Genomic DNA, 27,195 nt, shown 5'->3' on the forward strand with positions numbered 1-27,195 from the left:
CTGAGGATCTGATGAAAAAGTCAGAAGTTCAGTCTCACTCTGTTCAGGGCTGGTCTGCAGACCTGGTCTGGTTCTGGATCTTTGTCCAAACTGGGGACAGGAAGAGTCTCCTGAAGAAGCAGACTGGTCCCAGTGTGAGGTGCAGCACTGTCTGCAGACCCAGTGTCCACAGCTGGTAGAGACTGGATCCTTCAGGACGTCCTGACACAGAGCACAGTGGGAGGACTGCTCCTCTTCAGAGACATGTCTTTTTCTCTTCCTGTCTCTGTGAAAACATTTCTTTATAACTGACTGATGTCATAAAATGTTTGGGCAGAAAAAGACATCAGTAGTTTAGAGAAAACTCAGAATTTCCATCTCAGTGTCTTCCTGTATCTGCACTAATGATTCAGGATCATGAATATTAATCTAAGAACATATTTTTATTCTCATCTTCACAGTCTCTTACTTTGTGTCTGAGGGTCCAGGTCCATTACTGAAGTCTGGAGGAAAAAACTCTTTGGACCGGTCAGACTTCAGAGACAGACAGATTGATCCTGGAGACTCTGGTCTGGCCTCCTCTTCCTCATCACAGTCCATCATCTTCAGGACGGAGTCAGTCTGAGAGGGAAACACTTTCTGACTGACAGAGGACAAAGAAGAAACAGGACAGTTTGTTCCAAAGATACGCACCCAAAAATACCAAGCAAATCCAAACACACACAGTCCATCATCTTCAGGATGGAGTCAGTCTGAGAGGGAAACTGACAGAAGACCAGAACAACAACTGAATCAAAGCCCCTGGAATAAGGAGGCACGTCTTTGACAAACCTAAGTCCAGTTGGGTTCGATTCAATTGTTGGCCGGATATGACTTTGGCCTGGCTGAATGAGAATAACCACAGACTCATTTCATTGTGTGTCCTCATTTTGTCTCAGTGTCTTTTTGTGGACAGAGCTTCATTCAGTCTCTTTTTCCTCCACAGTGGACAGAACACTAACTCAGCTGACGTCACAGCTTCAGTCAGACTGAGTCACCTGATTGGTTTGAGTTGACAGGTGGAGCTTTGAAACTTTGGAGTGGTACTCAGCCTGTTTAACTGTGTGTTACTAACAGCCATCACTTTGAATTTATGACTTTTCAATAATGGCACCATTAAGGAAGAGTTCCCAAGTGTGGGAATCTTTGCGTTAGTGTCACTGAATAAAGAAAATGTTGATGCAGTATCCAGCCAATAATTGAATCAAAAGCAGCTGGAGGTTTGTCAAAGATGTTTTGCCTCTTCATCAGTTCTATAAAAATGGGAAGAGCTCACAAGCAATAGTTTCTGGTGATAAAACCCAGAGGCTCCATCTCAGTGTCTTCCTGTATCTGCACTAATGATTCAGGATCATGAATATCTATGGATGGATTTTTACTCTCATCTACACAGTCTCTTACTTTTTCTCTGAGGGTCCAGGTCCATTACTGAAGACTGGAGGATTAAACTCTTTGGACCAGTCAGACTTCAGAGACAGACAGGTTGATCCTGGAGACTCTGATCTGGCCTCCTCTTCCTCATCACAGTTCATCATCTTCAGGACGGAGTCGGTCTGCGAGGAAAACACTTTCTGACTGACAGAAGACAAAGAAGAAACAGGACAAGTAGTTTGTTCCAAAGATACACACCCAAAAATACCAAGCAAATCCAAACGCACACAGTCCATCTTCTTCAGGACAGAATCAGTCTGAGAGGTATTATCCAGCACGTCATTACGTTGGGTCAAACTGTCGATGGGGAGAAAAGGAAGTACCTCACTTCACTTTGTGTCCTCATTTTGTCTAAGACAGAGCTTCATTCAGACTCTTCTTCCGCCACAGTGGACAGAACACTAACTCAGCTAATGTCACTGATTATGTCTGAACACGTCACTGATTATATCTGAACACGTCACAGCTTCAGTCAGACTGAGTCACCTGATTGGTTTGAGTTGACAGGTGGAGCTTTGAAACTTTGGAGTGGTACTCAGCCTGTTTAACTGTGTGTTACTAACAGCCATTGCTTTTGTGGATTTCTGACTTTTTCAAAACAACACCATTAAGGAAGAGTTCCCAGGTGTGGAAATATTTGAGCTCTTGCCACCAAATAAAGAATAATAAGTTGATCCAATGTTTATTTAAATAGTCACAGTGCCACGTCATCCAGGGGTGCTTTTCATACTGAGAGCAAATCTAGAGAAGGTAGGATGAATGTTATGAGTGAAATTAAATGACAAAGAAAGGCCCATCTGCTGTGGAAAAATTATGAATCCTGAATAAAAACACGAGTAAGATAAGCACACACCTCCAGTACCCAAAGCGCATTACCAAAGAAAACATCCAGGTCACCAAACAGAGTAAAAACAATTCAAGGCTTCATTTGGCTGTGGAACAACCACTTCTTCTCCATACTTATGATATATTTATTAATTTTTATGCAGCTCCAAGGCACTACCTCTACAGCTACAGTAGATGCAGGGGTAGTGTAGTAGTGTAGTGTGTGTGTGTGTGTGTGTGTGTGTGTGTGTGTGTGTGTGTGTGTGTGTGTGTGTTTGTCTTTCTTTCTGTCAGTCAGTACTCAGGAGCACAGAAGCTGCATTGCTTTTCTGCATTTCTTTATCATTTTTTAACTAGAAACCTACATCCCTCAACGTTTTTATTTGTTTATTTTCATTTTAATCAGGCCAGTCATTGGGCAGACTGAAGAGGACCCGCTGCCTGTCAGTGTTTTCCTCACTGTCAGTTTTAAAGACATTGTTAATGTTTCTCAACACATAAACAGTAAAGTGTCCTGGATAACTCAACAATATGATCGATTAACGTTATGGCCCATCAGTTTTAATAATTTCTTCTGTAATTCTTAGAAATCGATGGTGTGAAGACACCAGCTGAAGCTGTAACATAAGCTGTTCAATCAATGTTATCATCATACGTCTGTCCCAGATATGAGGGCTAGTATGGCCCTATTAAACATATTAGTAGGCCCAGCAGACTGTAATCACTCGTGTATTTATTCGGACAATGTTGGTGCTGCTATCAGGAATGTACTTTCACGTGACCGTGGAAAGTGGAAAATGCAGTATACTGTACATACAGGGGTTAAAGTTGGGTTCTGTCACCTCAGATTAAGTAATAGATGAATTCACATCAATGATCATGCAATGCTGTTTAAAAAAAAATGTTTTTATACAGTATACAGTCAAATTTCATGGTATGAACGTAACCACATTATTCTTTGGTTGTAGTTATTGTGATGTTTTTTTGGTTCAGAGGTTGTGATTTTTGTTCATAGTTCAAGTCTGCAGCTATTTTGGGGTGTTCCGTTTTGGACTCCCATATATTTATTTCTGAATTGAAATAGTGAAAAGTAAGGTTGTGAGCCATATTGTGGTGTTCAGCAATGTTTGCATGTTGCCCGTAAGAGTTAAATTCTTTCAGCCAAGTTCATCCAAAGTTTCAGACCAATTCAGACATGTTTTTTCTGTCATTGCTCAACAGAAACACGGCACACTAGTTCAAGGAAATCACTTAACCTGAACCCTATCCCTTCATCGTGAAAGTTGATTAAAAAAAAAATTCACTTAAGATTAATTAAAAAACCTTGCAAAAAATAAAATCTGGTTTAAATCTGGTGATTTAAAATCTTGACTTTACTAATTAAATCTTATTTTAGAATTGAATAAGAATACGTTTAAGATACTGTTGTCAGCTCAGTGTGATCACAGTGATCCTGTTCACACATTTACAGATTCTCACCTGCTGAACTCACTTCAGGGAGACTTTCTGACACTTTCCAGCTTCATGTGAAGAGAAGAAGCTGCTTGTTCTCCCTCATCAGTCCTGGTGTCTGTTTGAGCTGAGGAAAAGTCACATCCTCATAACTTCAGAGTTCAATTTTAAAAAACTTTCGTGACATGAAAACCGTTCTAACCTTGGTTAGAAACCAAATCAGGGCCAGAGGACTCTTTGGTACGGTGGTGTGATTCTGCAACAACACCTCTAATCTCCTGACCCTCAACTCAGCAGAAGAAGATGTAAATGTGCTGCAACAATGTGAATTTCTCAGTCTTGATGAAATTTTAAATAACAGTAAGCAGTAAAGAAATCATTCAGATCTAACAACAACTATGTAATTCTGAGTTCAGCCAACAGGTGGAACCATCAGAAATCTGGATTTCTTCATTATTTCAATATTGAATTCTAATTTCTACTATTCATATACCTCGGTTATTGTCAAAGAGGACAATATCATGTAATAAAGAGGAAAATTATGAAAAAACTAAATATAAATGTCCAAGGGCTCCGGTCACTTAACCGTTGGTTCATTTTGTTTATTGTTTTTTGCTTCAACTTTAAACCAACATCTCTTTTCATCATCACCATCTTCTCTCCTATTTTCAGTTTAAAAAAACGGTACACTGCCATGTTTTTGTGGTTTCAGTCTTAAAAAAGCAACAGAACTGAGACTGTTTTCAGGAGACACACACTTTGAAAATTACATGTATTCAATCAGTGTTCTCATGGATTAAGGTGATACACAATAAAAATTATTTTCCTAAAAAAATATCTTAGCTCTGGAACAATATGGAAAGATTTTACATGAATGTTACTGAACAAGTTTTCTTCCTCATCACAGGAAACAAACATGATGTGATGAGGTTCTACTAGCGATGCTGCTGGAGGAGGAGAGGGGACCCTGCTGCTCTCTACACTTGATGATCTATCCCAATCACACAGAATAATAATCTGACTGATGTAGATCATGCAGGTTTCTGTTTATTTGTATAAAGATCCTTATCATCATTATAATTATTAAAGTGTACAATGACATTTACTCAGGATAGAATTATATTCATTCTTATTAGAAAAAAAAAAAGAATGCTGACACTTCACTATCTTCAGTTCAAGTGAGTTGTCAGATGATATTCTGCTGATTTAACTGATATCATGCTGATGTTTTCAGCAGTAATTTTATGAGTTCATGTCTTTATCACAAACATTTTAAGAGATCTTGTTAATAAGTAACCACATCATCCACAACCAACCCTCTTTATCCGGAATCTGAACAGGGAGCTGTGAGGAGTTTGATGGTTCATCATCACGATTAAAGCATTCACTGACTGCGACATTTAAATTAATATAACAGTTTATTTTAATAGTGAACATTAAACAGAAACGAGCAGTTTGTGTTCTTTTATCACTTTGTCTATCTTCCTGTCTTTTTGTCATGTTCTTCAACTCTTCAACAGCCCTTCTCAGTTAGTTACTCTTCTTTATATATCTGAGAAGGTAGCTGGTTGAAAATGATCATCATGGCCCCAGATATGAGCACCAAACTGTCAGTTTTCAAATGAAATCGGTAAATATCAATTCCTCACTAATATGTCAATTCTTTATTTGGAGGAGTCAGAAGGAGTAAATTTCAGTATTTTGTACAACAATGCAGCAAAATCTTTTAATATTTCCATTTTGTTCACTTTAATATCTGTTTTTAAATCAGTTCAACATTCACTGACACAAACAGGATGAAGGCTGTTGGTTACGTTACCTGATGGTCGAACTGATCTTCATGCAGCTGATGAGTGAAGGTGAACTTTAACTGCAGCTTCCATGAAAAAAATAAAGACAACATATCCATGTATATCTGACAGCAGGAGGTTTTCTAAAGTTGTTGATCAAAACACAGTCTGAGCTCTCTGTGGAAAACTGAATATGACTTACAGGAAAATCTCATACCACAGCAAATCTGAACTTTGGAATGAATTGAAGTCAATCATTAACAGACAGTAATAATCCACATCAGGTAGATCACAAGGCTCCAATGACCTTTGATTTATATGATGTGATGTACAATATGATCCTTTATCTTTTAATACAATTAGAAAACATTATTACACATGGTCGGATACACAGTTATGTTTAGAATAGAATAGAATAGAATCCTTTATTGTCACTGTTCACATTGTCACCAACATTAACTGTGAAAATATGCTTAGCAGCTCCACATGGCAGCGAGAAAGAAAAACAAGAAAAACACAAAAGCGCGATATCTCAATAAAAACAATATAAAATATAAAATATAAAATATAAAATAAGTATTTCCAAGGTATGATAAATACGGGAATGGTTATGATAAATATGGGAATGGGTATGATAAATACGGGAAACAGTGTATACTGTAGTGCAAAAGAGTTTACATTATGGCAATGTCATTATTTACAGCAGGTAGGTGTCTTTGGGGGGGAAGGGATATTGCACTTGGTAGTGAGTGTGGCCATTGTCAGTCTTTGGGTGGGGGTGGGGGTGGGGTGATGGCTTTGACGGCCTGGGGGAAGAAGCTGTTAATGAGTCTTGTAGTTCTGGCTTTGAGAGAGCGGTATCTCTTTCCATGGGGGAGGGGGCAGAATAGGGGATAACCGGGGTGTAAGGGATCTGTGCTGATGTTTCTGGCCTTCTTTTTCAGTCGGCCAGCGTAAGTGTCTCTGAGGGGGGGAAGTGTGGTCCCAATAATTGTCTCCGCCGTCCTCGCCACCCGCTGCAGGTCCTTCCTGTCCTTGGCTGTGCAGCTGGTGGACCACACTGTACAGCAGTAGGTCAGGATGGACTCGATGGATGCCCTGTAAAAGTTAACCAGCAGGGGGCGGGGGAGGTGAGCCTGCTTTAGCTTCCTGAGGAAGTAAAGACGCTGGTGGGCTTTCCTCACCTGGTACGAAGTGTGGACGGCCCAGGTGAGGTCGGCCGATATATGTACTCCAAGGAACTTGAAGCTCTCCACCCTCTCAACCTCCTCTCCTTTAATGGAGAGGGTGGGGAGCACCGTCTTTTTGGATTTCCTGAAATCCAAAATGATTTCCTTGGTTTTGGCTGTGTTGAGGACCAGGTTGTTATTGGAACACCAGTCCGTCAAGTGTTTGACCTCCTCCCTGTAGGCTGACTCATTGTTATTCTTAATCAGTCCTACAATGGTGGTGTCGTCCGCGAACTTAACAATGGTGTTTGTGGGGTGGATGGGGGAGCAGTCGTGGGTGAAGAGTGAGAATAGGAGAGGGCTGAGGACACACCCCTGTGGTGTTCCAGTGTTCAGGATGAGCGTGGAAGAGGTGCGATCTCCCATCCTGACACGTTGGGGTCTGTTTCTGAGGAAGTCCAATAACCATGCACACAGTGAACTGCCGATGCCCAAGTTGCTCAGTTTCATAACTAGTTTCTGGGGGATAACTGTATTAAATGCTGAGCTGAAGTCCACAAACAGCATCCTCACGTAGGTGTTGCTCTGGTCCAGGTGAGTGAGGGCTGTGTGGGTCGCCATTATGACCGCATCCTCTGTCGACCTGTTTGCTCTGTATGCAAACTGATGTTGGTCGAGGTCAGCAGGGATGGCAGATCTGATGAAGGGGAGTATAAGTCTCTCAAAACATTTAGTGATGATGGGGGTGAGAGCAACCGGGCGGTAGTCGTTCAGGCAGTTCACTGTGTTCCTCTTTGGTATAGGAACAATGGTGGCTGATTTGAGGCAGGCAGGAACCACAGACTGCAGAAGCGAGAGGTTGAAGATGGTGGTGAATACCTCTGCGAGCTGGTCCGCGCAGGCCTTGAGTACGCGCCCGGGGACACCATCTGGGCCGGGTGCTTTCCTCACGTTGACTCTGCGCAGGGTGGCCCTGACCTGGTGTGGCTGCAGCTGGAGCAGGTCTTTGTTGGTTGGTGGGACAGGGAGGGTGTCTGAGTTCTCGCTGTGACGGTCGAAGCGAGCGAAGAACTGGTTCAGTGTATCTGGGAGGGTGCTGTCTGATGAGATTGTGGCTGTTGTGTTGTTATTGTAGCCAGTCAGTGTCTTAATCCCCTGCCACATGCCTCTGGAGTTGTTGCTGTAAAAGTGGGCCTCTATGCGCTGCTGGTAACTGCGCTTGGCCTTTATAATTCCTCTCCGCAGATTCTTCCGTGCATCTTTGTAGCTTTGTGGATCCCCAGATCTAAAAGCAGTGTCACGTGCTTTGAGCAGGGTCTTCACTTCACTGTTGAGCCACGGTTTCTGGTTGGGGAACACTTTAACAGTTTTGCTCTCTGTCACATTCTCAGTACAAAAGCTGATGTAGTCCAGTACTGCAGATGTGTGGCCATTCAGGTCTGTCCCCTCTGCAAAAACTCCCCAGTCTGTGACCTCAAAGCAGTCTTGCAGGGCTGCGGTGGCTTCCTCAGTCCAGACTTTGACTGTCTTTGTAGCTGTTTTTTGTCTACAGATCAGTGGTTTGTACGCAGGGATGAAGGAGAGGGACAGATGGTCGGAGAGACCCAGATGAGGCAAAGGGCTGGCTTTGTATGCGTTGGAGATGTTGCAGTACACCTGGTCTAAAATGTTTTTCTCTCTGGTGGGAAAGTTCACATATTTGTGGAATTTGGGCAGGACAGACTTTAGGTTGGCGTGGTTAAAATCTCCTGCCACGATAATTACACTGTCTGCCTGCGCGGCTAAATGCTTGTTGATGGAGAGCTGTAGCATCTCCATGGAGTCTTTAGCATTAGCTTGAGGAGGCACGTAGACAGCAATAATTACCACCGATGTGAACTCTCTGCACAGAAAAAAGGGTCGGCACTGCAGCATCATGTATTCAATGTCCGGAGAGCAGTGGGTGTCTTTAACAGTCACATTAGTGCACCATCGGTTATCAATGTATACACAAAGTCCTCCTCCTTTGCTCTTACCGGAGTTTGCTGTTCGGTCGGCTCTGTAAACAGCGCGGCCCGCCAGCTGGATCGCCGCGTCGGGTATGTTATGATCCAGCCAGGACTCCGTGACAATCAAGACACAGTATTCCAGTTTGTGAGAAGTAATCCGCAGTCGTATCTCGTCCATCTTGTTGTGAAGCGACCGGGAGTTGGTAAGAAAGAGGCTAGGTATGACCGGTCTGTGGGGGTTAGCCTTTAGCTTGGCCGCTAGCCCCGCTCTCTTGCCCCGCTTCTGCTTTCTGTGCCGGCGCCGCCGGCGCCACTTCAATGGGGGGTGGGTGAAGCTGGTTTCCCTCGGCAATCGTCGTATCTCCGGGGAAATAGTGTTCCAGAGGTTTAAGTCCATGTGTGTGCAAAGAGCGTTTACTGCAGCGGTCAGGAGTTCCGCTCTACTATATTGCACTCTTGCAGCAAGTAGAGATGTAAACAAAGACGCAACAAGTAGTAGAAAAAGTAAAAAGCTGCCGAAAGTTGAGGAGCGCTGGGCCGCTGCGACTGTGCGCGCCGCCATCTTGCGTCTGTGGATCTACAATCTACAATGATCAGATTAGAAAAGGCATAGTGGCATAAAGTATGAGAGCATTTATGAGGATGGTATATTTTAAAGTGTGTTTGTCTACAGTGTGTAAGGGGACAGTTTATATCTAGAGTTCTCTGGTGAGACACATAACTTCTTCAGCATCAGCACATCAGCAGATCACCCTGCAACTAGACCAACTACAGCTAGTCTCTTCAAAAGATGCTGCCTCCTTCAAAGAGCTAAGAGACACTGAGGAACCAGAGGCCTGTATCACAAAGCTGGATTAACATGCCTGGGATCTATTTTAGTGATCCAGCTTCACTTGCACACACATCCACAATCCTGATATGCTGTCTCACAAAGCTGGTTATCAATTTGATAATCAAACCTGGTTTTTACATCTAGATCTGTGCACGTTCACATAAAAGGGGCTGGGATTGCTGCATCCAACCAACCGACCCCATGGAAAAGACACAAAACTGTATTTCACAACTATAAAATTAAGAAAACATAAAGACTATAAATCAATAAAATGGACAAAAAGCAACAGATTTGCAGCTCACAGAAGCTGCAGAAATGCTGGGAAATTAATCACAGGCTCTGTCAATGAGTAAATTACTGGGATTATAATATTACCTCTCCACCACATTCAATATAAACACACATTATACAGCCCTGACCACTGTTGTATCCAGACAGTGCTGACTGCTGCTTTTCATGGAGAGCAGCACTGAGTCTCTAACATTTGGATGTTGTTAAGAAAAGAAGTTATTTACCATTGTCTGAAAAAACACCCTGAATATGTTTTGAACGACAAATGAACTGTCCTGTCTATTCTTTATTTCTTGTTTGTCACAATTCCAACCCTCCTCCTTTATCAGGGCTAAAGAGAGACAGAAGCATCTCCACGTCCTCCCCCTGAACACAGGAGCCAGCCATCCATAACCAGATGTGGACAAACCTCCTCCCCACAACATCACCCAAAAAGAAACAACCCTCATCATCACTTCATCACAGAGAGGGACCTTCTGCTGTCATCAGATTCAGTGATGTCTTCATCAGGGTCCTTATCCTTCCCTGGTGTGTCCAAAAGTTTGGAGGACAAAGTTTACACATTATCAATTGTCTTTGAGGATAAATAATCAAACACCAAGTCAGTTTCTTCTCTGTATTTTCACCTGTCTGTCCAGGTGTGCTCTGACTAACAGGACTTCAGCCTGCTGATCTACACTGAGCTGCTCTGTTTCCTCTGAAAGAACAAGTCTTCAATTCAAGTTCAAACTGAGGCAGTAACTTCAACAATGAGAAATGTTTTTCCATGCCAACGAAGCGTAATTAGCTAATTAAGATACGTTAGCATGCTTGCTAAATTAGCAAAGTTAGCATGCTAACTATGTTAGCATAACGACGTAACGACCTTAAACAAGCAGGACTCTGCTAAACATGTCTATTGAATGTTGTTTAAGAACAGTTTCACACGAAAACAGAGAAAAGACAACTTTACTGAAATCCATCGTTAAAGTTCTCATTAAAGTTCTTACCTGAACTCCGGTGAATATTTGCTACAGGTGCTGCAGGAAGTGAGAAGCTTGTTTCAAAACTCAGACTGGTGAATTTACAGCATTTAGTTTGCAGCACAACTTCCTGAACTTGTTTTCAGCACTGCTCCTCTTTTCAGTTCACTTCTAAGTTTTATTTTGTTTTCCATTTTCTCACAAAATGTCGAGTTGTAGCCACTTAAACAACTTTACACAACGCGCTGTCACTCCAAATGAATGACACCACTGACAGCCAATGACAACTGAGGGGACATGGAAGGACCAATCAGGTTTTCGGGGGAGGGAGCCTCAGCTGTGATCACGAGAGAATATTCTCATTCACTTCTACGCTTTCCTTCTCCTTATTTGTCCTAAAAAGGAACCAAGAAAGCCATAAAAGCTGAGCCACTTGGTTTTTCTTCATGCCAATCTGAACCAAAGACGAGCTAAAACTGTTAGGATTTTCATTTACATCCTGTTGTATCATCCTTCATACTTGTCTATGTGGTTTAAATGTAAATAGTTCAACATTTTTAAATGATTTACATTTAATTAAAGATTAAAAATATTTTCAAACTGAGTTGGATCTTTGGGTTTTTGTGCTTTTACATTTATTATTTGTCATTATTTGCCATTTATCATTCGTTCGCGAAACGAGTCATGTGCGTCTTTGTGCGCATGCGCTCATCCATCTGACACGAACGTGTGAGTGTCACGTGTGGGAGAGCGATGAAAGACAGGTAATGCCTTTGATCTCCAGTGACGTCACACAGTGTCGTAGCTCCATGTAGGTTGGAGCTGAGGATGTGATTTGAGAATGAAATTGTTCTGAGCACACTCAGAAAACGTACAGGAAGTGTCATTTCTCCTGACGTGTAGCATGGTTTTTGCGCTGGAAGTTGTTCAAACATAACCAGAAGCAGCCAGTGACCAATTTAAAGAAGCATGAAACCAGAACATGCTGTGATCCATCCAACCGTTGTTGGCAGGATTTGAACCTGCGCGGGGAAACCCCAATGGATTTCAAGTCCATCGCCTTAACCACTCGGCCACAACAACCATGCGCAGCAACGCTACCATGACTCAGCATTTTCCAGCCTGGATAGTTTCCTCCTCAAAGGACAGGCTCTTGCTGCCTTCACTTCCCATGGAAGAAAAATGTTCATGTGGCTACTTCTATGAAGTACACTTCCTGCTGTCTGAGTAATGATTGTTACAAAAGGCCATTTAGGAACAAACATTGTGCTTGATTGTAAGCGGGTGTCAGTAATGTATCTATTCACACTTTTAATCATTTCATACTTTGGTTGCAGGTTATGCTGGCAGAAAGCCAAATATGGAGAGGAAGGCCCAGAAGAAGTGGAGCAGAGTATTGTTGGAGGAAGAGCAGGGAGCAGGTTTTCAACTTCTGTTTAGTTTGATTTATAGTTTTTTTCACGGACTTATGTCGAGTTAAATGAAACACACTAGTCCTGCGAGTTTAAAGAAGGACTCGTCAGATCACAGAAAAAAGATTAACCTTCCTCTAGTTTACAGGTCGGGTTTTTTGGGGGATAATGCTTCAGATTTGAGGAAGGATAACAGGAAACTGCGATGGCCAGAAATCGAACCCAGGTCAACTGCTTGGAAGGAAGCTATGCTGACCACAATAACACCATTGCATGCAAATGTATTAAAATGTAGACTACAGTTTTTTCCTTCATCTGAAGGGGTCAGTAATGTGACAGGAGGTTTTTAATGATGTCGAGTAGCAGACAGAAACAGACCGATAGAAACTAAATTCCTGCTGTTTTATTGTTCTGTAAGAGCTGAGAGAATACATGTCTGTAAGTGTTGTTGTACATGTCTGTATTACTGCCATGTTTGAGTTGGAATAAATTCACTGACGCTTTAAAATGATCGCGGTACTGATGCTAATCCCGTTAGCCGGTCTATGGCGTTTTCCATTGTATGTTAGCATTAAGCGGACATAACGGACTTTATATTAAGATAAAATTATGGCAGTAATTCTGGTTAAAATGACTTTGAATGCTATTTTAAATATGTGGGTGTTCAGTCATTTGTGTACACATATTGCGTGATGTTTAATCAGATAACTTTGATCTCGGTAGAAAATCATGACACTAAAAAAATGTGAGAAGCAGCGTGTGGAAGTATTTGTGGTTTTATTCTGTGGATGACAAAGTAACTCATTTTATTATTCTCTCTTTCGGTCGAAAAAAGCCGAGTCCAGTCGAGGAGAGCCGAATCTTCAGAGAATCCGTGCAGACAGGGGGGTTATTTTGATGGACACACCATGAGGCCAATCACATGAGAGGACAAACTGATGTTTTCACAATAATATTCAGCTGGTAAACTGACATAGATATGAAGTTTTACAGGTGACCAAGAAGAGACGTTTTCTTTGCTCTACAATGTAACTTTGTGAAAATAACATGTCGGTGGTTGTTTTCTGATCCCTCCTTCGTTTCTTCATGTCTTCTGTTTGTGTCTCTCTCTCGGAGTGATGTTGTTACTGAAGCCGACTCTGACCCCTCACTGAGCGGGTCGGTGCGGAGAAACACTCCGTTACCTCCGACAGCTGAGCGGTATCGCTTCTCGGCCTTTTGGCTAAGATCAAGTGTAGTATCTGTTCTTTTCAGTTTAATATCTGATACGTCCCCTACCCGGGGACCATATATTAAATAGATTTTTGGAACAGGGAGATGGAATAGGGGCTTGCTCCGTCCACTCCACGCATCGACCTGGTATTGCAGTATCTCCAGGAACGGTGCACTCCCTCTGTGTGTTCAATACAAGTCCTGTTCAGCTCAACATCACCTTAAACACATGATGTTGTCTTCATGTGTGTAACGCTGAGTGTACAGAGTGTTCATGTTCAGTTTATGGTTTTAGAATCAGTGATGCATTCATGTAGAAACATCATTTTAATGTTGCAGCTGATTTCATCAGGTTATATTCTGCTGACCAGACTGAATCAATAAAGTTTTGTTTCCACACGTCATCGTTTAAATGTTGGTTGTATTTTGCATTTGTCAGCTGAATCCAGAGTGACTGAAATGATGAAGTAAATCCAGGAAAGGAAAAACATTTGGCTCTGAATCTCAATGTAGATTTGAACAAAGAGCTCCAGCTGAAGAAAACAATGCTGTCTGTTTCCAGATGATGAAGAACTCAGTTCTCAGTTGATGCTCAGTTATCTCCATCTAGTGGACAGATGGTAGAAGTTGATTCCTGAAAAGAGGAAGTGACTTTTCCTCAGATCAAACTGTTGAAGGAGAACGAGCAGCTTCTTCCTCACTGACTCACTCAACTTCTGTCTCCTGGGTTTGGATTTGAGCCTCTTTCTCAGGAGCACACACAGAAAAAATAAGATTTTCTATTCCAACAATATACGTGATGTCCCCGTGTATGAATCAATGTTTCACTGATGCACAAACCACAACGAGACTGTGTGACGTCACTGGAGATCAAAGGCATTTCCTGCCTTTCATTGATCTCCCACGCGACACAGATTCATACGTCACTCTCTCACGGTCGCTTCAAATGAATGAGTGCAGTTTCTGTAGTGTAGTGATTGTCATGTTTACATCACACACTAAAAGCCTCTTTGCAGCTCCTCGTTAGTATAGTGGACAGTATCTCCGCCTGTCACGCGGAAGACCGGGGTTCGATTCCCCGACGGGGAGAGCAAGTGTGTTTTTCTATAATATGTTATAAACCAGAGTGATTGAAGTAAACAAAATGGCCACACTGCCACAGGACTCCGTTGTAGCTCTCTTCCGGTCAGCTCAGTAGGCTGACATGAACCACGTGACCACCCCGCAGTGAGATCAGGGAGTGTCGGGACTCTTCTCTCTCTGTCTGTCTGTATCCATGTCAGAAACTCTGAACGTCTTTAAAACACGGTGGATTTACTGATATGAAAGTGTCCAGCGGTCCATGATGGATCATTATAAAAAGATATCAACTTCAATTCAAATACATTGTTGAATATAAACACAGAAATTAAAATAATCATCTGCAGCTTTTTTCTAATGTTAAAATGAATGAAGACAGATCACAGACTCTGGTCCTCTGCTCCAGGTGGAGAGTCCTTCAGTTTGTGGAGGATTTCAGTGTGTATACAGATACAAATGCAAATAAAGATAAGTATATGCACCACAAAGGGCCGCTGATGTAATACAGAAATTGTCAATTAAAACGAGGTATTGATTTAATCATTTTACTCCTGGAGATACTTTCACAGCTACCAAAGTCGTGAGAACAAACTAGCAGATAATCACACTGTGCACGTGCAAATAACGATCAGTATATGGATCACGGTACCGCTTTGGGTTCTTTTAGAGAACATGTGCTGATGACTGAGAAATTACCTCACATGGTAGAGCGCTTGCTTAGCATGTGAGAGGTAGTGGGATCAATTTAGCTCTTTGTTGGAGATACAGCAACAAGTGAGCGAAACAGCAGGTCCCTGGGTCGGCTTTGGAGTAGCAGCTGTCACTCAGGCAGCAGCTACTCTTCCTGGGGTCCAAATGAAAATGCAAATCTGCAGTCAAACAGGACAGGATTGAAACAGGGACCTTTAAATCTTTAATGTAACGCAAAGTTACAAAGACAGAAAGACATCTTTGAAGCCTCTTGGACACACAACCAGTCAGCGTGCAGCATCCAACCTCACAAACTTTAAACAATATTTAACTGTTTGGATGAAAGAGGAGGCAGAATACCTGAAATCATACCCCTAGACTACTTTTGTGGTGCTGACATAACATGATGTTCTATCTGTCACCATCTTTACTGGTCCATGATTATGATGCATATAATGATCTTCATTTGCACGTGCACAGCGTGATTATATATATTTTTATCTTGGCAGGTGACCAATTGTCTGCTAGTTCACGATGTCCTTAAAGGCAGATATTTAGGATAATTCTAGCAGGAATAACAGGCTGCAACAGGAAAAGTTCCAGTCAGACCTTTCGCACCCGAAGCGAGAATCATACCCCTAGACCAACGAGCCATTGACAGCAGGACATTTATGGCATTTAAAATGTAATCAAACGTTTTCTGAGCATTGATCATACACTACAACATTTAGTATCCTTCCTAACCTATTCTCGCTTCTTGGAGATATTAAATATCTGTCCCAGTGGCCTAATGGAACTAACTGCTTATAAATGTCTCACTGGATCAAAAGCTTTGAGCTACGATAGGCTATGTAATTATTTAAGATTGAACATCTTACTGACATCTGACATCTGACATTACTGTTTGATAAATTTGGTGACAACTGCACTTTGGGTCCATTCAGAGAACATGGGGGGCTGTGTGACTTCATCACCAGAAATTAAAATGTCTAACATCGATAAAACCGCAGCAGCACAAATAAGAATTTTTACAGCGCAAACAAACGGTACCATTTCGCGTCCATTTGGAGTGGATGCTCACCATTTCGCACGCAATGGTGGTATAGTGGTGAGCATAGCTGCCTTCCAAGCAGTTGACCCGGGTTCGATTCCTAGCCATTGCAGTTTAACTGTGTGTCTACAATTTAACTTGAGATCCTGTAGATCTCATGCCAATGGTGCCCAACTACTACAGACCAGGAGGAGGATGAACGTGCTGGGCCCATAACCCAGAGGTCGATGGATTGAAACCATCCTCTGCTTTTATACACACTACATGAGATTTTCAGCAGCACTGATTAACAGGAAAACATGGAGAACTCTGTCTGTCATATCTATAATACTGATCATTGTAACCTACAGCTGATGAAAACCCAGAAGTACTTTCTTTCTACAACATCTGACTTTAGCAACAAGGAACTGCTGGGAGACATGAAGACCGTGCAGTTAAGTGACTGGTCAGAGAGAGTGCTGTGTCCTTTTAATGAAACTTATATGAATTTAACTCAACAACCTTAAACTTTATCAATGAGACACTGAACCCAGGATCTCCTGTTTACTAGACAGGCGCTTTGACCAACTAAGCCACAGCACCACTCTGATGTACAAGGATGTATTTTGGATCTGAAAATACCCCCAACATACGTGGCTGACCATCATGACTCTTACCAAAGTTTCTTTAGCAGGTTCCAGTCTCTTCGGAGGCGTGGGTTTGAATCCCGCCACTTTGTTTCTTGTAAATGGAAACCAATCCACTCAGTCAGGCACTTTTCATCTCCCTGTGAACAGAAGTTACAGTGACAGACGATACCAACACCAGCTGGGCTGAAATGAGAAACATCACAGTCAGCCTTTTCAGACCCAGGTCTGAAAAGACCTGACTTTCTGACTTCAACAGGTTCTGTTCAATGTGCTCTAACTGCTTATAAATGTCTCACTGGATCAAAAGCTTTGAGCTACGATAGGCTATGTAATCATTTAAGTTTGATTTGTGAAAATAAGCCAAAAAAAACGCTTCCACACAGGCCGGTTAGCTCAGCTGGTTAGAGCGTGGTGCTAATAACGCCAAGGTCATGGGTTCAATCCCCATACTGGCCACAAGCAGCATCTCAGAACTTGGTGTTGTTCTCTCCATAGACTTCAATGCAGTCTGAAGTTTTTTTCCAACCAGTGGAACTGCCCCCTGGTGGTCATTAGAAGTACAGCTTAACTTATCAGATACAACAATAACACAAAGTTACAATGATCAGAGCAAAGACTGCAGATTGATCATTTCCTTTGTAAGTCCAACAATCCATGAGGGGAGAAAAATTCATGGCACCCAGAGTGAGAAGCAAACCCCAAAACTAAGGAGCACAAATGCACATTGCATTTATCATACAAGACAAAAACACTTTTTTTTGGTTATTTATGCACTCAAAAGTTTTACCTGTCGCATGATCTCAGAAGCTAAAGCTGCCACACCATGCAGGGGATGTAGCTCAGTGATCAAGATGGATCCAGTCAAGTGCTGGTAGAGACGATGGAACAGACGATAAACTGACAACAGGACATTAAAATCAGCCACACTCAGAGACCACGTGGCCTAAAGGACAAGTCGTCAAAACTTTGTGGTTGGTCAGAGGTGTATTACAGGGGAAGGGAATAAACAATTTGAAATTTACTAAATATCTTTTTATCTCTCATTTCGGCTTTAACTTAAGAAACAATGCCTGGTATAAAAGGCGTTCATGGAGAAGACATCGAATCTGTGATGTGTTACACTAAGTGACTATAACTCCATAATTAAAAAAGAAAGCTCAGGGAATGTCTTTAAAAGGACCCACAACAGCTGCTGAAACCTGGAATTGAAACAGGGACCTTTAAACCTTCAATCTAACGCTCTCCCAAATGAGCTATTTCAGCACAGCACACAGTAGAAATTACTTCTCATTATTGCTTCCATGACCTGGAAGTGGAACTAAAGGTGTGTCCCTATCACCGGCCTTGATAATGATAACTGAGCACCAGTGAGTGCTCTCATCCTCTTAGATGAGTCCTAACAACAGCACTCAGCTGTGTCTCTCCCCAAATGGGAAACTTGGGCCATAAAAGTAAGTAAACGTTGTTGGCAGGATTCAAACCTGCGCGGGGAAACCCCAATGGATTTCTAGTCCATCGCCTTAACCACTCGGCCATAGCAACACTCCTGTGACTCAGCATTTTCCAGCCTGGATAGTTTTCTACTCAAAGGACAGGGCACCTTCTTGTTGTGAGGAAGCACAGCTTTCAACCTTTGTGGAAGTGACACACAATTGTGAGGAGCACAAGCGTTGACTGACACAGACGTGGTTTTAGAAAAAAAGCTGCAGAGAAACTGGCAGCACTGATGCTGAGCTGCTTAAAGTGTCTGTCTTATAAACAGGACATCCTGCATTCAAACCCCATGAAATAAATCAAATTATATTATTTCAGTGTAATCACATGCACCTGAAGAGAGAAGAAATTTAACAGGATCGTTGTCTGTTGTTCCTGATGGACTAAATGTGTCCTATGTGACCACGTGGCCTAACGGACAAGGCGTCTGACTTCGGATCAGAAGACTGAGGATTCGAGTCCCTTCGTGGTTGGGCCGCTGTGTATAAGTGAATGGACTAAACTGTGTCCGTTTTACAAGTGAGGTTTTTCAGATCTCCTCCACATAAGGTAACTGTAGCCTAACACGAGCCATCCAGCCGAAATAGCTCAGTTGGGAGAGCGTTAGACTGAAGATCTAAAGGTCCCTGTTTCAATCCCGGGTTTCGGCATCTGAGGTTCAAGCTCAGGTTTTTTTGACCTACAAGGGTAGATGCGTCAAGCTGACTGGTTGTGTGTCGAAAAGGCTGTCAACAACATCTTTCTGCCGTTTTCTTGTGGCAGGTCAAAAGATCCTTCTGCAGTCTCCCCTGGAGGCGTGGGTTCAAATCCCACTTCTGACAGAAACTGCTTTTCTTTCACATCTACCGCAGCAAGGTGTGTTTGGGGACAAAGGTACTTTGGTCGACTTTTGGCCGCCAACCGCAAAGAGAAGCACTTATACAAAAGGAAGTCGTCTGTGTTTCATAATTGAAATGATCAGTATTGTATTCTAAGAAGATGTTGTTGTCTTTGTCAGTCAGCAATGCCCCAACAAGTAGCACTTACTGAATTCAACAGTCAAGTCAGTGCTCAAGTTAAGGTAACATTTGTGACTTTTAAATTACTTCCTTATCCCCCACCCCCCATATCACTGATAATACCTGCTGTACTGGTGATTGAAGAAAGGAAGGAATGGCATTCCTCCGAAGATTCCACAGAGATGGGATTCGAGTTTATATGCTGCAGCTCAGCTAGCTATGAGCAGAGTGGCGCAGCGGAAGCGTGCTGGGCCCATAACCCAGAGGTCGATGGATCGAAACCATCCTCTGCTAATGGTGTTTTAGCAACAGCTAGCTGTTCATTATCCAAAGTTTGTCGTACCATAGGTGCTTCAACAAGATACCAACTTTCTTCCAAAAGCTCAATCAGCTGCTCCAGGTGAGGCTTGAACTCACAACCTCGGCATCACTCCGCAGGTTACTGTCATCCAAGTACCACGCGCACCACACTTTTAGTTCCTCTTTCGGGGGAGAACTGCAACACTGCAACAGTGTTTCTGCAAACGAGGCGAGAGAGGAAGCCTGACAAAAAATTTTTGATCATGTAAACTGATATAGACGATATAATGTATCATTAAATAACTTTAATTCCCTCCCTAACATTGTCTCACAATGAAGAATACATGGAAATCACTTAGATTAGGCAGAAAGCATCCATCCGAATCGAATGTGAGAGAGTGTGACGTATGCGTTGGGAGAGCAACCAAGAACAACCATGGAAGCATTTAAAAAGAGAGCCAAATTTGATTGTTTCAGTTGTATCTTCAGCTCAGTCCCCACTTTGGAAACTCAAAGCGACAGTAGCTGTTAGAGTCCTATCACATATCACAGAATGCACAGCTTGGACTACTGGCAGTGGTGGGATTCGAACCCACGCCTCTGAAGAGACTGGAGCCTAAATCCAGCGCCTTGGACCGCTCGGCCACACTACCATACATCTGTATAGAATAAGAACTAAGTAAAGGTTCTCTGATTTAAACAGGTTCATTTCAATGTTGTTGAGAGATGTGAATTTGAAGCCTTCACTGTGGGACTTTGGAGAAGTGGATGGTGAACAGAACATCCAGCATTAAGGGGCACATCCAGCCAAAATAGCTCAGTTTTAAATGTTCTGAGGGGGAGAACTTTTCAGTCATCAAAAATCTCACACAGAGCTTTGATAATACACTGCAACATTTCACTACAACATTTCGCGTCCACAGGGGTAGGGGTATCATCCCAGGTTCAAATCGTGGACGAGCCCTTAGTGTTATGTTGCCAACATCAGTGCCTGACCATCCTGACTCTTACCAAAGTTTGTCTCCTGTTAAAAAATGGTAATCACCAAATTTCCATCTGCTCCACACAGCAACAAACACAAAACTACTGTCTCTCTAGTCCAGAGACTGCAAGCAAAAGCTGTAATACAGGAAGTGATGGCAGGACCATGATTGCCTTTGGAGCTTCATGAACAGCAAGCACTCTATGGTGGAGGTCATGAGAAAAAGTGGGAGGAGTCTTTGATCTCTGTGATGTCATTAGAACCTTTGTGACATCAGCATCTCCTTTGATGGTTACTGATGGAACAGGAAAAGGTCAGATGGGAGCGTTGCAGTTAAAAAGCTTTGTGAGCTCTTGACGTGTTTCGTGGCTTCGTTGGTCACATTTGCTCCCTTTGTGTCTGACAGAGATCCTGAACCTTCACATTGCTGGATGCACTCCTGTGATGTGTGTTGGCCAATTCATTTCAAATGTTTCTAAATCTGTCAGAAGGTCATTTCCCATCTGTGTTCTTTGATCTTATGGTTAGCACTGTGGACTTTGAATCCAGTCATCTGAGTTCAAATCTCAGTGGAACCTCTGCCATCTGATTCAGTGTGATAGTGATTAAGAATAACACCCAAAATAGATGCTCACCGACCTCTGTGGTTAGGTAAAGGTCCAAAGAGGATGTAGATCAGTGGTAGACGTTCATCAAAACAAAAGGCCACTCAAAGCAGAACCGCTGTTCAGTCTAACATTCAGACCACATCTGTTTGACAACAAACATGACGAGGTGGCCGACGACTCTCTCCTTCATTGCTGATAGATACATTAATGTGAGCAGTTAACTATCCGTCTATTCACACACAGTCCAGGTCGCTGCATGCTGAGGTGGCAGAGTGTTTCAGGTGATGGACTGCTAATCTGCTGTATCCTGTGTGTGGGTTCACATCTCATTGTCTTCTGTGTTCAGCTGTCCATGTTGCAGCCTGCTATTCTAGGTAGAGTAATCCTAAACGTCTGACTTCAGGTCCATATATCAATCAAACCTGTTGAAGTTTAATTCAAAGGTTATCTGGATGTGTTGTATCTGCTTTCAGAGTTGTTGTCAGGTCATTAAGATTAATTTTCAATGCATGACTTTAGCTCTTTGGAGATACGGCAACAAGAGAAGGCCAAAATAAGGAGCTTACAATTCCAATACCAGTTAGTCAGCAAAATATGATGAGCCAAGTCCACTGTGACAAATATTTTCTTTAGCATAAAATAAACTGTCACATTAATGTCCTGAATGTGCTGTGTGTAAATAATGAGATCCTGGGTTCAAATCCCAGCAGTGCCTTGCTCCTAATGTTAGATGTTGTGGATAGAAAGGACTCATACATGGAGAGCACAAAATATAAAATACATTTGTCCCCAAAATACACATTACAGCAGTAGAGGTGAAAGGAAAAGCAGCTTCCATCAGAGGTGGGATTTGAACCCACGCATCAAGGGGGAAAATGCAGAAAGATAAACATGAGCACACACTGAATGTTCCTTTACATTATGAGACATTACTTCAGCTGGAAAATGTCAGGAGTTTTTCAAGCAGCACTGATTTACAGGAAACAACGAACACTGGATTATGAACAGCTAGCTGTTGCTAAAAAGCTGTTAGCAGAGGATGGTTTCGATCCATCGACCTCTGGGTTATGGGCCCAGCACGCTTCCGCTGCGCCACTCTGCTGTAAACCACCCCAGATGGGACTCCAACCCACAATCCCTGGCTTAGGAGGCCAGTGCCTTATCCATTAGGCCACTGGGGCTGACAGGGGTGGGATTTGAACCCACAGCGTCAGAGGAGACTGCAGCTCAGCCAGCTATGAGCAGAGTGGCGCAGCGGAAGCGTGCTGGGCCCATAACCCCACTGGGGCTCTACCGACTGAGTCAGCCGGGCTGTCAGTCAAAGAGCACATCCAAAGCTGGATTTTCCAGATCTCCAGATCTCCTCCACAGAATGTACATTCAGGACCAAAAACAAGTTTAGGAAGTTGTGCTGCAAACGAAATGCTGTGAAGTCATTACTCGTCTCATCTTCCTGGAAGGAAGATGGAAGGAAGGAAGGAAAGCAGCTGTTTTTTGTGTAGCGTAAAAATACGCCAGTGTTGCGAGATATTTAAGCGCAATGAACACAAGGCTCCCCCCTTGTTGTCTGCCTGCCTGCGAGCGCAACGAATCTGACTGGTCAGATCCAGAGAGAGTAAACTTCGATCACGCTGGTTAATGAGCTATTTTAAAAAGAACGCACTGTGTTCTCCCTGTCAGGAATCAAACCCCGGTCTTCTGCGTGACAGGCGGAGATACTGTCCACTATACTAACGAGGAGCTGGACAGGGTGAGAACATGTGTCACCTGAAACTGAACCCGCTCGGCCATTAGGCCATTCTGACGACAGATGCTGAAAAATTATCCCACAAGTGAGTACACAACACGCAAAGACTGCCTTATAAGATCATATGGAGGCTCAAGATTCAGGTTCCACCGAGATTTGAACTCGGATCGCTGGATTCAGAGTCCAGAGTGCTAACCATTACACCATGGAACCAGGCAGGTGTGCTTTCATGCAGATGTGAATGGAATGGTTTTTTAAAGCGTGGACAGTCAAAGGTGGACCAAAATACCTTTGTCCCAAAACACGCCTTGCAGCAGTAGAGGTGAAAGAAATTCTGTCATTTCACACATTATTTACACATTTACACACACAAGAACTAGCGTTGATTATCATGCATATATGCATATACATGGTAGTTGAAAACTTTCCTTACATGTGTTAGGAAAATATTTCTTTACTGTTTTTCACACCAGTGTACAGTAAATATAAAATATGGGAATTGACTCTTCAATATTTCTAATATTTCTATAGCTGTATTTCTAAACTGTTGATATTTTCAAAGTCACACAGTGAAGGTTCCAAATCCACATCTCTCACAGTGTTATCATGACAAGAGGAGGTGGGGTGACAGAATTTTTGCAGGTTGTACTGTATTTGGGGAAGAAAATTTCATGATGCACAGCTGGTCACAGAAGAAAGGATTTGGCAGGAGTCATGACTTGGCGGGGAATTTTTTTTTTTTGCACAAAGGCAACACAACACAATCTCATCTTGTCGCCATCACAAATTTGAGGTCCTGTACAAAGGAGAGGGAAGTCTTGGAGATGGACTTCTGAATTCAAGATTTTAGGTCAGTGACAGGAAGGGGATCATCAGCATGGCAGAAAATGTGTTAATAAGTGTGAACAATGTGTCCAGAACAAGATGCATTCTGAGAGCTTTGCTTGTATATATGTTTAGTCAGTAATTTGGTTGAGTGACTAAGCAGGACAACACGGAAGCAGTAACTGAGGGATCAGAGTGTTGGAGAGCAGAACTCTTTCCTGTTCTTTATTAAACATGCTGAAGATGCCAGGAATTAACCCAGGACCTCATACATGCGCACACATGGGCTCTACCACTGAACTACATCACATGCTCAATGGGTTGGCTTTGGCCGACCACAGGACTTCTTCAGGATACTGCGACAGGTAAAACACCGATCTGTCTGATGACGCCTCATGGATGAGAGGTGAAATGTCTTCTAGGACTGAAATCTAGGACTACGTCTGGTTGCCTTAGACATATTAGAACAGAATTACTGAGAACCTACGCAGATGTCTTCCACAACAATTTAGGATGAGCACCCTCAGAATAGTATGGGAGGGTTCTCACCTGAGGTCTCCGGTTTGATGTGGGTCAAAATTGCAAACTACAGAATCCACCTGTTATAATGTCAATAGATGGCAGGAGTCACTGATCATCTGCATAGCAGTGAAAAATAGTTCCAGTTTTGTTGTTGCTTCTGTCTGCAGAACTCAAAGGTATCTGGCAGGACCATGATTGTCTTTTGAGCTTCATTAACAGAGTGCACTCTACTGTGGAGGTCATGACAAAAAAGTGGGAGGAGTCTTTGATCTCTGTGATGTCATTAGAACCTTTGTGACATCACAGAATCAGCATCTCCTTTGATGGTTACTGATGGAACAGGAAAAGGTCAGATCCTGATATAATCTTGTGATTATAATCTTACATCAGACATTCAGCTGTTTGAAGTAAATCAAAACAGTGGTCCAGTGGTACAACAGCAGGCAAAAGAGGCAAGAGTATTTCCTGATGAACCCACGCAGCCAAAAGAGGAACAGCAGGCCAGGCACAGCGGAGGCAGACAGCTTCTACTCAGCGCCCACGTCCCATCATGCCAATGGGGCCGGTGACCAGGCAGGTGCTTGCTCCACCCCCAGCATCAGGACTGTTTCTGCCACCTCAGGTTATCAAACCAGCAGGAGTGATACAGTTAGTCTTTCCTGTGGCAGCTGTTCAGGGCAGCACATGAGCCTCTTTCTCAGGAGCACACACAGAAGTGTGTCAGTCGTCATCAATCGTCTGCTGACCAGACTGAATCAATCATTTTTTTTTGTTTCAACACGTCATCGTTGGTTGTACTCTACGTTTGTCAACTGAATCCACAGAGTCACTGAAATGATGAAGTAAATCCAGGAAAGGAAAAACATTTGGCTCTGAATCTCAATGTAGATTTGAACAAAGAGCTCCAGCTGAAGAAAACAATGCTGTCTGTTTCCAGATGATGAAGAACTCAGACATTGTCTGTCCGAAGCTGTCTGTCCGAGGTAAAGGTACAAAATGTAAAGACAATCACCAATCAGGGATTGGCATTCCTCATCTTTTTTGTCCAAATTCCAACCAGGACCAGAACCAAAGAGAAATAAAGAATTCATCAGTGTCTCTGATTGGAGTAAATCAATAGATTCTGTAATTGAAGTCATCTAACGTCGAAGAAGACATCAGTTACATGACTTGTTGTGTTTGGTAGTTAACACTACTAGGCTACTATCAAATTCAAACTCAAGTAAATGTTGACTTTCTCAAGTTTCTTCCGTTAATTTGCTGAATGAACTCTGTCGTGATTATAGGTTGAAGGAACAACTTCATCACCAACACTACCCCAACTAATAGCACTTACTGCTCTCAGAACAAAAGTGTGTGCTTCAGTTGGAGAAATGTTGAAGACAACTTCATTCATTTAGCTAATCTAAGATTTCTATTTGTGGTGGCAGTCATGGCTCCCACCAAACCTGCTGTTGTCTTTGTCAGTCAGCGCTGCCCCAACAAGTAGCACTTACTGAATTCAACAACCAAGTCAGTGCTCAGGTTAAGGTAACATTTGTGACGTTCAAACAAATTCAAACATTCACAACCCCCACTCCCCAAACACTGATAAAACTTACTGATCTGAAATCACCAACACGACCCCAACTAATAGCACTTACTGCTCTCACAGCACAAGTCTGTGCTTCAGTTGGGGAAATGTTGATGACAAGTTCATGAATTTAGCTGATCTCACAAAATTACTAAAACTAGATGTCGAACTAAAACTACTAAAACTGATTATACCTTTTGTCCAAATTCCATCCAGGACAACCCCAAAGAGAAGCACTTATGGACAAGAATTCATCAGTGTCTCTGATTGGAGTGATCCGAGTTAGATCTGAAGAAAACATGGCTCCAAGAATTAATGTTGTTTTTGTAAATTAACACTGAAAGGGAAAAAAGAGAGCAAAGAGAATAGAAGTCACATTCAGCTAAAATTTTTTACTGCACATATGATCTCCTCCAAAGAGTCTTTGCAGCCACTTCCTTGTTGTGTCGCAGTTCCAATGGACTCCCATTCAGGCTTTTACTCATCTTACATCTTCTACTTTGTTCAGGCAGTTTCAATGGTCTTGGTAATGGAAAGTAATGAAGAACACATTTAGTCCATCAGGAACAATCCTCTTAAATTCATGAGGACCATTAGCATGACAGCACCAACTAACAGCATTTACTGCTTTATGTCCATACGTCCGGAAGTGTTGATGACAACGTTTTTATTGATATTCCAACTAAAGCTTGGGGTTAGAGTCTCTGGATAAAGCTATCTGCATTTGTGTTGGGAGTCATGGCTCCCACCAAACCTGCTGCTGTCTTTGTCAGTTAGTGCTGCCCCAACAAGTTGCACTTACTGAATTCAACAGTCAAGTCAGTGCTCAGGTTAAGGTAACATTTGTGACTTTCAAACTAATTCAGATGTTCTTACCACCATGCCCCTAACATTGATAAAACCTGCCACCTTGTGATTGACTTCTGAAATCAAGACTACCCCAACAAAAAGCACTTACTGCTCTCAGAACACAAGTCTGTGCTTCAGTTCGGACATGTTGAGGACAAATTCACTCATTCAGCTGATCTGAAGAAATCTGGTTTTAATACCATCCAGGACAACCACAAAGAGAAGCATTTGTACAAAAGGAAGTTGTCTGTGTAATTGAAATGGTCAGTATTGTATTCTAAGAAGATGTTGCTGTGTTTGTCAGTCAGCACTGCCCCAACAAGTAGCACTTACTGAATTCAACAGTCAAGTCAGTGCTCAAGTTAAGGTAACATTTGTGACTTTCAAATTACTTCCTAATCCCCCACCCCCCATATCACTGATAATACCTGCTGTACTGGTGATTGAAGAAAGGAAGGAATGGCA

The 27,195-nt window shown here is 42.5% G+C and overlaps 12 non-coding genes across 12 annotated transcripts; 6 read left to right on the forward strand and 6 right to left on the reverse strand.

Annotated features, from left to right (window-relative positions):
• Positions 1 to 11,759: 11,759 nt before the first annotated feature.
• trnas-uga (transfer RNA serine (anticodon UGA)) lies at positions 11,760 to 11,841 on the reverse strand. The gene has a single exon. It is a non-coding gene; the product is annotated as a tRNA-Ser (tRNA).
• A 1,531-nt stretch (positions 11,842 to 13,372) lies between these two features.
• Positions 13,373 to 13,563, forward strand: LOC115057972 (U2 spliceosomal RNA). Its single transcript, XR_003841996.1, has one exon. It is a non-coding gene; the product is annotated as a U2 spliceosomal RNA (small nuclear RNA).
• An 836-nt stretch (positions 13,564 to 14,399) lies between these two features.
• Positions 14,400 to 14,471, forward strand: trnad-guc (transfer RNA aspartic acid (anticodon GUC)). The gene has a single exon. It is a non-coding gene; the product is annotated as a tRNA-Asp (tRNA).
• A 1,772-nt stretch (positions 14,472 to 16,243) lies between these two features.
• Positions 16,244 to 16,315, forward strand: trnag-ucc (transfer RNA glycine (anticodon UCC)). Its single transcript has one exon. It is a non-coding gene; the product is annotated as a tRNA-Gly (tRNA).
• Positions 16,316 to 17,214: 899 nt separating this feature from the next.
• On the forward strand, positions 17,215 to 17,288 carry trnai-aau (transfer RNA isoleucine (anticodon AAU)). The gene has a single exon. It is a non-coding gene; the product is annotated as a tRNA-Ile (tRNA).
• A 1,004-nt stretch (positions 17,289 to 18,292) lies between these two features.
• Positions 18,293 to 18,374, reverse strand: trnas-aga (transfer RNA serine (anticodon AGA)). The gene has a single exon. It is a non-coding gene; the product is annotated as a tRNA-Ser (tRNA).
• A 529-nt stretch (positions 18,375 to 18,903) lies between these two features.
• On the forward strand, positions 18,904 to 18,976 carry trnaf-gaa (transfer RNA phenylalanine (anticodon GAA)). Its single transcript has one exon. It is a non-coding gene; the product is annotated as a tRNA-Phe (tRNA).
• A 570-nt stretch (positions 18,977 to 19,546) lies between these two features.
• Positions 19,547 to 19,618, forward strand: trnam-cau (transfer RNA methionine (anticodon CAU)). The gene has a single exon. It is a non-coding gene; the product is annotated as a tRNA-Met (tRNA).
• Positions 19,619 to 20,195: 577 nt separating this feature from the next.
• trnal-uag (transfer RNA leucine (anticodon UAG)) lies at positions 20,196 to 20,277 on the reverse strand. The gene has a single exon. It is a non-coding gene; the product is annotated as a tRNA-Leu (tRNA).
• A 1,967-nt stretch (positions 20,278 to 22,244) lies between these two features.
• Positions 22,245 to 22,316, reverse strand: trnam-cau (transfer RNA methionine (anticodon CAU)). Its single transcript has one exon. It is a non-coding gene; the product is annotated as a tRNA-Met (tRNA).
• Positions 22,317 to 22,322: 6 nt separating this feature from the next.
• On the reverse strand, positions 22,323 to 22,395 carry trnar-ccu (transfer RNA arginine (anticodon CCU)). The gene has a single exon. It is a non-coding gene; the product is annotated as a tRNA-Arg (tRNA).
• A 707-nt stretch (positions 22,396 to 23,102) lies between these two features.
• trnaq-cug (transfer RNA glutamine (anticodon CUG)) lies at positions 23,103 to 23,174 on the reverse strand. The gene has a single exon. It is a non-coding gene; the product is annotated as a tRNA-Gln (tRNA).
• Positions 23,175 to 27,195: the final 4,021 nt, after the last annotated feature.

The sequence above is a fragment of the Echeneis naucrates genome, chromosome 2 (assembly GCF_900963305.1).
Source record: "Echeneis naucrates chromosome 2, fEcheNa1.1, whole genome shotgun sequence".
NCBI classification, from domain to species: domain Eukaryota; kingdom Metazoa; phylum Chordata; class Actinopteri; order Carangiformes; family Echeneidae; genus Echeneis; species Echeneis naucrates.